The 12,990-nt window shown below is 37.9% G+C and overlaps 1 protein-coding gene across 3 annotated transcripts in view; it reads right to left on the minus strand.

Annotated features, from left to right (window-relative positions):
* The window catches only part of LOC149140385 (ureide permease 2-like), a 199,713-nt gene that overhangs the window by 58,197 nt on the left and 128,526 nt on the right, over positions 1 to 12,990 (minus strand). The window lies entirely within an intron of this gene.

Raw genomic sequence — 12,990 nt, forward strand, 5'->3', positions numbered from 1 at the left:
GTATTGGATTAATTTAAATTTTAAATATTCGGTTATTTTGATCGGTGTCAATCCATGTGAACTTAGATAAATGATATCATAATGTAAAAGTTGCAAATCCATGTTAGACAATGATGAGGATGATTCACATTCATTGCTAAATATATTGTAACTAAAATTGGTGTGGAACTAGAAGATACATTTTAAACATCCAAAATGCCAAATTAGTTGCAGAATATATGAAAACATGCATATTTGTACATAAATCAAGATAGAAATGGCATCCATAGTACATTAATGATTAATTATTCGAGCATCAACCATCTAGATTCTAGCAATTACAAACAAACATCAAATTTTTAAGCATATAATAGAAAGTAGACCATTAAAACATTGAAATAGCTTATCTAGCAATTATCAACATGACCAAATAGTAATGTTTAGACTAAAAAGTCCAAGTTCAAAACACTAAAGTCTAATCTATCATCAATAAACTATCAAAAATAAAGTAGTGAATCTATCTACTATTCTCTCCTCCTTACACCACCACGACCATTGTATGGGCCTCCACATGGTGGTAGTGAAGTAGATGGTGGTTGTGGAATTGAAGATGAAGCCCCTGTTGTTGTTTTAGAAGTCTTGGACATGGGTACCATCGCACTAGATGGGGGTGGCATCTCAACACAATCATCATCATCCTAGATAAGAGCATCCTCCAATTGCTCTAAATAAAACACTCCATCCTCCAAATTATCCTCCCCTGGATTTTTTTCCCAAACTATCAAGTCTTTATTTATCTTTGCCTCCTCACAATAATGTGATAACAATTGCAAGTTGTAATGAACATAAACCAAGCTCTCTACTTGATTTTCTTTCAACTTGTTTCTTTTGACACTATGGATGAAACTGTATGTGCTCCAACACCTCTCTACGGAAGAAGTGTTTACCACCTGTGAGAGCACTCGTATTGCCAAACATTCTAGCTGGGTAGTAGCACTGCCATCCATGTTCCACCACTTGAGATAAGACAAATTCCCTCAATCTCTGACTACATGGTTAGTCCCAAAAGCAGTGGTGCAAAGGATGTAGTTGCTCAACTGTCTCCATATGGTGTCACACTCCTCATCATGGACTAATTCCTCTAATGCTTTCATATAACTAGCCTGAACCTTTTGATCTTTGTGTGGTTTTCTCTTGGTCCCCCCACCAAGATTTGGTGATGAAAACCATGATACATGATAGTATTTAGGTGTTAGAACATATGCTAATGCATATAATGGAATGTTTAGCATTCCCCATCTTTTTTCCACCTCAGCACTAATATAATTATACAAGTTGATGTCTTTAGGCTCAACAATGTCTTTAATCTAACCTAACATGTTATCCATTTGTTCATACACCTCCCCAGTTATTGGTCGATCTAAATCTGCAAACTTGAACATGTGATAAATTGGTTTAGTGAATTGAAAACATATCTAACCTGTGACCAAAACCGACTATCAAGAGCATGTCCTTCACTATATTAGCACCATCTCTATCTGTGCTCATGTCATCCCATGAACCACTCATCACCACAGCACTCAAAGCTTGTCTCGCCTTTAACAGGTTCATAAAGGTGAGGTAATAGCTAGCAAATCTTTTTTTTGCAATCTTAAGCAGTTGCAACTTGGAGTAAATGCCTTACAAATAATTAACCTTTGTATGCCTTGTGACAAATTTATTTGCTTCCCTATCTTATATAGTTGATTAATCCATCCATATTCTTTATGCTTAACAATATCATGCATCAAAAGGTTCAATGTATGCACCAAGCATCCATAACAAAATATATGTGGATAAGTCCGCTCAATGACTTTTCCTGCTCCCTTACAATTTCTTGCATTATCAGTGATTACTTGAACCACATTAGCAAGACAAACATCATTAATTGTTTTCAATAGGAGATATGTAATGTTTTGAGAAGATGTAGTGATTGAGGAGGAGTCATGCGTTGTAATAAACACTGCACCACTAGCAAAAACACCAAGAACATTTATCAGATGTTGGTGTCTAACATTTTTCCAACCATTTGATATAATGGATACTCCACAGTCCCCCCAATCATTTGTAAATTGTGTCAAAACTATATGAATTTTTGCTTTTTCTCCATATAATAACAATGTTCAAGCTTTATCATAGTTGGGGCTCTTATATTCTTTTAGGCCTTCATTGATGGCCTTAACCAAATCAAATCAATAGGGGGAGCGAAGCACATTGAATGGTATACTACAAGCACAAAGAAACCACAACACTTTTGCATCCACATCATCCCTCCCACCAATAATAGGAAATATTCTCTTGTCCTTCTAGATTCAAAGGTTCCAGAAGTTCCAAGAGGAAATGAAGCTATGTGGCCACCACCACCAAATCTAGAGGTTGCATCGAATTGAAGTTTTTGTTTGTCACAACGCCTTTTTTGTGCAGCATCCTCTTTTTTGATGTATTTTTCCTTCATTCCATTGGTACCTCAAGGAAAATTGAGATCCCTATGGCATCCTTATTGTCATCACTCTCCATTACCCCACAAAGATGCCTCCTCACATGGGTATATGAACCACTATAAGGTTTTCCACAATGACAATCATAAGGGCATATAAATTTAGAGGTTCCACCACCTCTCCCCCTCTCAAGTTTTGTCACAAATCTCCACAAGGGTGACAATGAACCTTTTCCCCCTTGCATTTCATTTCCCTCTTCATCCCCTTACCCTTCAAACCCTTCCTCATCATCATACATTGGGTCACTATGAGTGTGACCATTATCCTCTTCTTCCATTTCTTCCCTTTGATGCCTACCCCTCACCAACACCATGAAAACAAAAAATGGAATGATAAGCCAAAAGAACACCATTTTTCTCAAAGCTTAGATGGACAACCTACAATAAAATGAGGAAGAAGGAATGGGAAAGAGTAAGAGAAGAGGAAAAAAACACAAACAAAAAAGACAAGAAAAGGAGGGAATTGGGGTTTGCTCAGCTCTTGATAAGTTGAGGTAGTGGCAGCCTTTGTTATCTTCTCCAAGCTCCTCTTTTTTCACTCGTCCAAACTCTCTTTTGCTCTCTCTTCCAAACTCTCTCAAATCTGCCCTCAAAAATATGCTATCTCCTTTGCTCTCATCTCCAAGCTCAACCAAATGAGAGAAAGAATAAGGAAAAGAGAGGGGAAAGAGGCCTTTTAAACTCATTCTCACTCTCCCCTCATCCGTGAACCCATCGTAGGTCCCACCGAAACTCAAGAGTTGATAAAATAAAATAAAAAGGTTTGAAGTTCATGGAAGTGTGTGAGCTGATCCAAAACCATATGGGAAGCATGATGCAACCATGTGTTGAACCGTGGTCCCATGTGTCGGACTGTGTATGGAACCATTATGGTTCCACAACGGTAGAAACCATGGCAAAAACAAGGAATCAAGGTTTCAAATTTTTGAACTGCGGATTTCTCAGCACTTCGGCAGTGGTTCCAACATCCATATAATGCGCGCAGAGGGGTGTTAGTTTTTGTAGCATCGGATGTGTTCTAGCCACGAAATATTGTGGAGAGGTTAGAATACACAAGATCTCCAAAACCCAAAAATCGTTTCTAGAAATTCCACCTAGAAGTGCCTCAATTAGATTATTAGTCGATTTTTATATATTTCCTAAGTGTAAGCTTAAGGAATATGGTTAATTAATCAGTATTAATTGAGATAAGGTGAGAATCATCTAGAAACTCACATAGATCGATCCAAAAATTATCCTAGCCATTGATTAAGTTTTAATCTTTGTCATTGGTGCTCCAACAGTGGATTATAAAAGGAAGTCGATGTGGTGATGGAGAGATCATCCAATGCAAATACTCAGTTGCCCAGGCAGTTCGATTTTCTCAATAGCAACAACTCAGCAGAGAAGATAGTGCCAGAGGGTGAGTAGCAAGGGGAAGAGGAGTGCAGTAGCATTCCAGGAAGAAGTTTTCAGTTCTCGAAAGAGTTGAAGGAAGGAAGGCCGAAATCTTCAGAGGGCCAGCATAGGCTATGTGCAGAGGGTAACGCAGGCAGCTCAGCGCAGAGGTTGGGGAAGTTATTTCGAAGGCAGGAAATCATTATGGGGTGAGAGAAAATTCTCACAACATTTTTTCCCAGTATTTTCTTCAGATTAGATTGCCAGTTGGGTATCTAAATTATTGTAGTCATAATTGTTGTTGAATATTAATAATAAAACCCTGATATGTTGCACAAGTTTTCCCAAGTTTGGTTTTTCCGGGGACATTAATCCAAAAATAATTGTGTCAAATTTGTTGTGTGTGTACTAGAATTTCTCAGTGTCCAGTATTTTATTTTCCGCAGTATTTTTATGGTGAAAATTGCAGTTGTGATTTTATTCGTTATTTGTAGTAACAAATAAACTGCATAATTTTGAGTTAGAAGAATAATTTCTAGTAGCTGCAATAGATAAAATTTCACATGGTATCAGAGCATAATTGATCAGCCGAGAAGCTCAGAAGCAGAAAAAAGGAATTCCGTTGTTCAGAGGGAGCAACAGAACAAAATTCCCAAAGAAACTATGCAGAGCCCAGAACAGACAGTGCGAGTTGCTAGGGCAGCATTTCGAGTTTTGAGTTGAAAGGAGGCAAGAAAATCGAATTGCCCAGATTAGTGATTCCAGTGGTCAGAGGGAGCAGTTGTAGCTCAAATTTTCGTTGAGCAGAATCCTGGTTGGACGTAGAGAGTTTTTTTTTTGCTCTAAGTTGTAGAGAAGAATTTGTGTCGGGAGAAAAAGAGGAATAGCACACTAAATTTGTTCTAGTATAGCCATGGACAGAAGTAACATTCAGGAGACTTCAGATTTGTCTTCTAGATTGGAAGACGAATTTGCTTGCTTATCAGGATCAACGTCACAGGGAGTCTGGTATATAGACAATGGAGCATCAACTCACATGACAGGAGTTAGAGAATATTTCTATAACTACAAAGAGGAGTAGATGGATTTCCAGATTACTATGGGAAACAAACAAAATGTACTCCAGTAGGGGGAGGTATCATAGATTTTTAAAGGGAATCAGGAGCAAGCACCAACACTTCAAATGTATTGCATGTGCTAGGATTATGTATGAACCTGATTTCAGTGTCCGAGTTACAAGATAAGGGGTATGATATTCACTTCATGGTGAAGAAAGTGTATGTCAAACACCCGAGCTAGAAAAAGGTAAGACAGATTGGAGTTCGAAGTAATAGGTTGTACCGGTTACAAATCGATTCTCTAATGGCACTGATAGGCAGTAACAGTAGCAATGGGAAGGAGCTAAATGAATTATGGCACAGGAGAATGGGTCATCTACACCATGGAGCACTCAGAATGCTCAAAGAAACCATAACAGGGGTTCCTAATCTTGGAGCTGAACACAATGATGTGTGCAAAGGATGTGTACTTGGGAAGTATGCTAAGGCGGCATTTCCAAGAAGTGACAACAGAGTTAATGGCGTGTTAGGACTTATACACTCAAATAATTGTGGCCCGATGTCCACTAGAGCTCTCAGTGGTGCCGAATATTTCATTAGCTTTATTGATGATCATTCCAGGAAAACCTGGATCTACTTCTTCAAGACCAAGGATGAGATCTTCGATTGTTTCAGAGAGTTTAAAGCTCTCGTGGAGAATGCGACAGGGAAGAAGATCAAGGTGTTTCGCTCAAATAATGGTGGAGAATAATTGATAAAGACTTCACAAATTTCTGTGCGAAGGAAGGCATCAAGAGAGAATGGACAACTCCATGTCCACAGCAGAATGGTGTAGTGGAGCAGAAAAACAGAATCATTGTTGAAGCTGCAAAAGCTATGTTATATGACTAGGATCTACCCAGATTTTTTTGTGCAAAAGCATGTAACACGACAGCATATATTCGGAACAGGACTCCTCATAGAGAATTGGGGAAGAAAACGCCAGGAGGAGTCTTCACAGGGAAGAAGCTAGAAGTCAACCACCTCAGAATATTTGGTAGCATTGCTTATTGTCACGTGCCAGATGAGAAAAGGACCAAACTGGATCAGACTGCAGAGAAGGGGTTTTTCATTGGGTACAGCGAAACCTCAAAGGCATTCAGAATCTACATTCCTAGCAATAGGAAAATAGTAGTAAGGAGAGACGTGAAGTTCGAGGTCTCGTGAGATGCCTGCAGGTGATCAGAATCAGTCAGCAGAAGCTCCTTTACTCTACCAGCAGGGGCAACCAGTGGGGCAAGAAGGGGGCCAGTCACAAGGGTCAAGTATTGTGACCAGTACCAGTATTTCCTCGGATGCGGGAAATTCGGGGAGTTCTCAGCAGATGGAGCAACAGATACAAGATGAGGAGGAGCTTGCAGAACCTCCCACGATTAGTGGTCGAGCCAGCAGAGAGGTTCGTCAGACATTAAGAGATTCAGAGGAATTTATTGGAACTCCTAGGATGAGCAAGAGACAACGTAGACAACCTAACAGGTACCAAGCATTGGTAGCTCAGGTAGAAGAACCTTCCATCTTTCAGGAGGCTGCACAACATCACGTGTGGAGAGATGCCATGGTAGAAGAGTATAGCTCTATAATGACGAATGATGTTTGGGAGGTAGTGCCAAGGCCAGAAGACAGATGAATTGTAGGTTCAAGTGGATCTATAAGATCAAATATGCGGCAAACAACAGTGTGGAAAAGTACAAGGCTAGGTTCGTGGCAAAGGGATATGCACAAAAGGAAGGGATAGATCATGAGGAAACCTTTGCCCCAGTTTCGAGATACACTTCTATCCAGTCACTTATATCTCTAGCAACTTAGATGGGATGGAAGATTCACCAGATGGACATCAAGACAACCTTCTTGAACGGAGTGATAGAGGAGGAAGTGTACATAGCACAACCAAAGGGCTTTGAGACTCAGGAGAGGTGCAGACGTGTGCAAATTGAAGAAGGCTTTATACAGGCTCAAGCAGGCTCCCAAGGCATGGTATGGTAGGAATGACACCTACTTGCAGCAAATGGGGTTCGTCAAGAGTGACACATATCCCAACCTTTACTATTTGATGGTAGAGGATGAGCCCCTCATTCTAGTTTTGTATGTGGATGATCTATTCTTGACAGGATCATCAGGGCTCATAGAGGATTGCAAGAGGAACCTAGAAGCAGAATTTGACATGAAGGATTTTGGGTTGATGCACTATTTCCTAGGATTGGAAGTGTGGCAGAAGGATGGGGAGATCTTCCTTGGGCAAGGAAGATACGCTACAGATATTCTGAAGAGGTTCAGAATGCAAGATTGCAGACCCATGTCTACATCCATGATTACCAAATGGAAGAAGATAGATGCATCAGATGACAAGGACGTCAACCCCACATTGTATAGATAGCTCATTGGGTCTCTCATGTATCTGGTCAACGCTAGGCCAGATATTCGCTTCACAGTCAATACCCTTAGTCAGTTCATGATGGAATCGAAAAGGGTACATTGGGAAGCAATGAGGCATGTTCTGAGGTACATTTGCGACACAGTCGAGTATGGGTTGAAATATACTCGAGAGGATGACATCAGACTTTGTGGGTACACATATGCAAATTTGGTAGGCAGTTCAGTGGACAAGAAAAGTACCTCTGGATCTGCTTTAGTGTTGGATCAGGGATGGTTTCTTAGTGTAATAGGGAGAAAAAGTCAGTAGCACTGAGTTCTGCAGAAGCAAAGTATATGGCAGTCAACATAGCTACGTGCGAAGCTATATGGCTTCGGAAACTTCTAGTAAGCTTGTTCAGGTAGAGGATGGAGGCGACCAATGTCTATTGTGATAATTAGAGTTGCATAAAACTCTCTGAGAATCCAGTGTTTCATGACAGGTCAAAGCACATCAATATTCGGTGTCACTTCATCAGAGATTGTGTACAGCGAGGGGCAGTCCAGCTACGGTATGTTCCCAGAGAAGAGTAGGTTGTAGATATACTCACGAAAGCTCTAGGGAGAGCTAAGTTTGTCTATTTCATAGAACAGATAGGTATGGTGGAGAACCCTTTTCAGTAGCAGGGACAGGCTATTTTGATGTTGTAGTTGCAGCAGGAACAGATGAGAGGGAGTTGTTGTGCAGATGTAGTGTTTGCAGCAATATGGCAGGGTCAGCAGCAGCACAGATGCAACGTATATCGAAGTTGCGCAGTAGTTGGTGGGAAGCAACAGCCAGACATCAACAACGTAACAGGAGATGATGCAGAGACAGAATGTTGCTACAGGAAGCAACAATGCTAGAACACATTCCTCGCTAAGAGGGAGTGTTGGTTTTTGAAGCATCGGATGTATTCTAGCCACGAAATTTTGTGGAGGCTAGAATGCATGAGATCTCCAAAACCTAGAAATTGTTTCTGGAAATTCCACCTAGAAGTGTCTCAATTAGATTATTAGCCGATTTCTAAATATTTCCTAAGTCTAAACTTAGGGAATAAGGTTAATTAATAAGTACTAATTGAGATAAGGTGAGAACCATCTAGAAACTCACATGGATCGATCCATAAATGATCATATCCATTGATTAAGTTTAATCTTGGTCGTTGGTTCTCCAACAATGGTTTATAAAGGGAAGTTGATGTGGTGATGGAGAGATCATCCAGTGCAGATACTCAGTTGCCCAGGCAGTTCAAATTTCTCAGTAGCATCAGCTCAGCAAAGAAGATAGAGCCAGAGGGTGAGTAGCAGGGGGAAGAGGAGTGTAGTAGCATTCTGAAAAGAAGTTTTTAGTTCCTAGAAGAGTCGAAGGAAGGCCAAAATCTTCAGAGGGCCAGCATGGGCTCTACGCAAAGGGTGACGCAAGTAGCTCAGTGCAGAGGTTGGGGAAGCTATTTCGGAGGCAGAAAATAGTTGTGGGGTGAGAGAAAATTCTCACAACATTTTTTGCCAGTATTTTCTTCAGATTAGATTGCCAATTAGGCATATAAATAATTGTTCTTAGAATTGTTGTTGAATATTAATAATGAAACCCTCATCTGTTGTTGAATATTAATAATAAAACCCTCATCTGTTGTACCAATTTTCCCAAGTTGGGGTTTTCCAGGGACATTGGTCCAAAAATAACTGTGTCAAATTTGATTGTGTGCTAGAATTTCTCAGTTTCCAGTTTTTTATTTTCCACAATATTTTTATGGTGAAAATTGCAGCTATGATTTTATTTGTTATTTTTCGTAGCAAATAAACTACATAATTAATTTTTTAGAAGAATAATTTCCAGTAGCTGCAATAGATAAAATTTCACGGAGGGGGAGCGGGGGCAGTGCCTGCAACACTGTTGCATTGTCTTGATGTTGTGATATGGTCATGTTGCCTCAAGTTTGATTGTGTTAAAACCTTGTCATGCTACATTCGTGTGTTGATCTTGGTCCCACACCTAGTGCAAATCAACACAAGCATTGGTGCAGATGGACAATTAAAATATGGGACACAAGAAAGCCCAATAGAAATGACATATCATTTTCTTCTCTCTAGCTCTTCCTCTTCTAGAATTTTGTACAATTATGTCAATTAGGAAATATGAAGGGTCAAGAAAGAAAGTATTTTGTAAGCCCTTTGAAATGCTAGAAATGCCCCATGATGAGATTGTAAATGAGTGGATGTTGAATAGTTAGTCATTGGCTATTCTACTTAGCTTCATGTTAATATATTGTTGTAAATTCTTACTCAGTTAATGAATGTTTGGACTCGATTTGTTGCCCAATATTGTATTTCAATTGTTCATTGACACTATAGGGAACTTCAATGTCCTAGAAGGTGCATTCAATAGAGCTAGGCATTGATCCCATTAGGAACAATATATCCTAGATTATACACTTTATAATAGATATGCTAGTGATGATCCCATTTGAAATAAATTCCCAAGCAACACTTTTAGTATGCATTCAAAGCAATGATTCCAAAGGGAATTTCATCCTAGAGGATGCTTCCGTATATCATATAATCTTATTAGTATGGAGGTAGATCAGGAATAAAATTATGATCATAGATTCTAAGACCATAGTTATGGCTCATAAAGATGCAATTTGAGACACGAATATATTCTTTCAATAAGTAAAGGCTACATACCCTCAAAATTTGTAGGAGTACCACCTCACTATCATTGCCATGCTGATTTTATGTAAAGAGTACCGACGGTGATACAAAAATCAATTCATTGTACTTGTAGCAGAGAATTTTGGAGTTATGCCAAAAAACTCATATTTTTTGTAATGACCCACTTCGAGTTATCAAGAACATAGAAATATTAGCATGCATCCGAAACATGCATATGATAGCTACACATGCATGTATCACATGCACTGTACTAGTATGCGTACTAACTAATTATGGAAAATGTTCAAATATAAGGTAATGAATTAATTATCGAAGTGGTAAGTAAATGCCAACATACCATAATCTAATGAATATACTTGTGGAGTACTTGTTGTACCACCATCATAATATAACTAGTACATTATTCAAAATACATAAATAAAAAATATTTTAACTAAAATGGATTATATATTATATATTCTAAGTTGAATTATTAAAATTTAAAAGAGAAACTATATTATTATAAAAGAACTAACCTTGTAAATTTTAACTAAATGTGAAACTTTAAAAGGAGTATAACATAATAAAATATTAAATTAAATCTTTAATAAATAAATAAAAGTTACTACGTATCTCAGTTAAACATCACTTGAAAGTGATATTAAATGACAAATGTCAAAATATAAAAGATGACTACCTCTTTAAGTCACTATGAGGGGCCACATAACTGACAGAAGGCAAGAATCCATGCCTCATTGCCAAAGCGGTGGAGGGTGAATAGACAATGATGTTTGGAATATAAGGGGACAAGTAGGCATACGGAAGGAATTTTTTTTACAAATACAAAGGAGATTTTAGACAAGGAGACAGAGGAGGAAGTACAACAGAGAGAACCACAGAGAAAGATTGAGATTTATTGTTCTTGAAGCTATTGGGAATAGGGGCCAGAGTGTTTCAATTGTGAAGTATTCTGGAGCTGGGTACTAAGGTTGTGCTCAGTTTGGCAGGGAGGATTTGGTCATTTTGGTAACGGGAGAAAATTTGGAGTGATGACAACATGGGATCGACTTCAAACGTGGAAGCCAGGTATGCTTTTGTGTATTAAATTGATAAATTCTACTTTAAAATATCATTGTCTGAATTCTGAGTATTCTGAGCATCGATTTTGTCAAACTTTCTTAATTTTCCAAAATTTGGGCTTCACATTTTATTAGAAATGGGACACTTTGATCTAACAGTACTGCTACAGTTACTGCCCAAATTTGTACATTAATTATGAAAGAGAAGGGTGAAGTGGGGATGGAAAATTAGGCTACTATTTATCTCATTAGGTCCTTATTTACTATGTTCTTTTGTGCCCAGATATTATTCATTGTAATGTGGCATCAAACAATAGTTAATCAACCTAGAAGTTCAGAAAAACATTATTGTATTTTTGAGGAAATATTTGCTTGTGGACTAACACTTTCACCTAAGGGAAAATGCTTCCATCTATATGTTTCCTATATGCAATGATGAGGCAAATTATGGGCTGAAATAGCTTCCAGTATAACTGATGCTTATATTGTAGCAGACAGTGTAGTTGTTGTAATGACTCACCTACAAATTACAAACAAAATGTGAATATTAGCATGCATATGATAGCGACATATGCATGCATCACATGCACTACACTAACATACGTGTTAACTAATTATGAAAATTCCTCCAATTAATGAATTATTGAAATACTGAGTAAATACCAAACTCGACAGAATATAATGTATATATTAAGATGGATTACTTACTATATAAACCACCATGATAATATATAATTAACATGTTATCCAGAATAAAAGTCAATACTAAGTATTATACAAAATAAAAGGGTAACTATAATATTGTGATTATATTAACAAAATAAGAACTATAACATAATATTATATTAATTATTAAGTATAATAATGAAATTATATATATTGTATTAATTATAATATAAAGGAATTTAAGGAAATATAATAAATATAATTGTCTCAACAAAAAGGAACCAAATAAATATAATCAAAAGGGCATAGGACATAAACCTTTGAATAAACTATAACTTTTTAAATAAAACCTATGGATTAAACCTGTCGACTAACCATATCCTTTAAAGGTGAATAACCTACTCAATCAAATCTTATCAAATCAAATAGGGTTAAAGCGGATAGAAGAGCATGATGGGTTCCATGTAATGAGACACTGAGACGATGAAAGGGAAGAAAGACAGTGGTTCTGAGAGATATAAGGAGAATGGGTGCGACTTAGAAGAGGGTCTTGGTATTTGGAGTGAATTGCAAGGAGGAAATAAAGAGAGTCACAATAGAGAATGAATTTTGTGGAATAGTTCTTGGAATTTTGGGCAGGGGGGCTAGAGTGCTTCAATTTTGAAGTATTTTGGAGCTGGGTACCGAGATTGTGCCCAGTTTGGCAGGGAGGTTTTGGTCATTTTGATAACGGGAGCAAATTTGGTGCTACAACAGCTTGGGATCAACTTCAAATGCGGAAGCCAGAGATGTATCTGTATTATTTAATTGATAGATCCTTGTTTAATTTACCGCTGTTAGAATTTAGGGATTTAGTTTTGGTTAGGTCATTAACATTGTTCTAGAGTCGAAAGGAGATCATATATGTGAACTTTTTCCAAGTAGTTTATGGTCCAACTTAGATGCACTTGAAAGGCTGTAAAAAATTAAAATGATCACCAACAAACACTGCAACAGAGCCTAACCCCTACGATTAGCCTTGATTGCTACTTTGCGGTTAAATTAAATTAAGCAATAACTATGAGGTCAACAAGAAATTCGTAAATGGAAGCTGCTCTAAAAATCTGACAAAATTATCGATCGTAATGTTTATTATACACAACATACTATTTTGTAATTTTTAGACTTCAAATCTAGCATTCACAGGTACTCTTCAATAGCCAGTGTACAACAT

Source organism: Pinus tabuliformis, chromosome X (assembly GCF_031772625.1).
Source record: "Pinus tabuliformis cultivar Carrire ecotype Pingquan chromosome X, CPIR1, whole genome shotgun sequence".
Taxonomy (NCBI): domain Eukaryota; kingdom Viridiplantae; phylum Streptophyta; class Pinopsida; order Pinales; family Pinaceae; genus Pinus; species Pinus tabuliformis.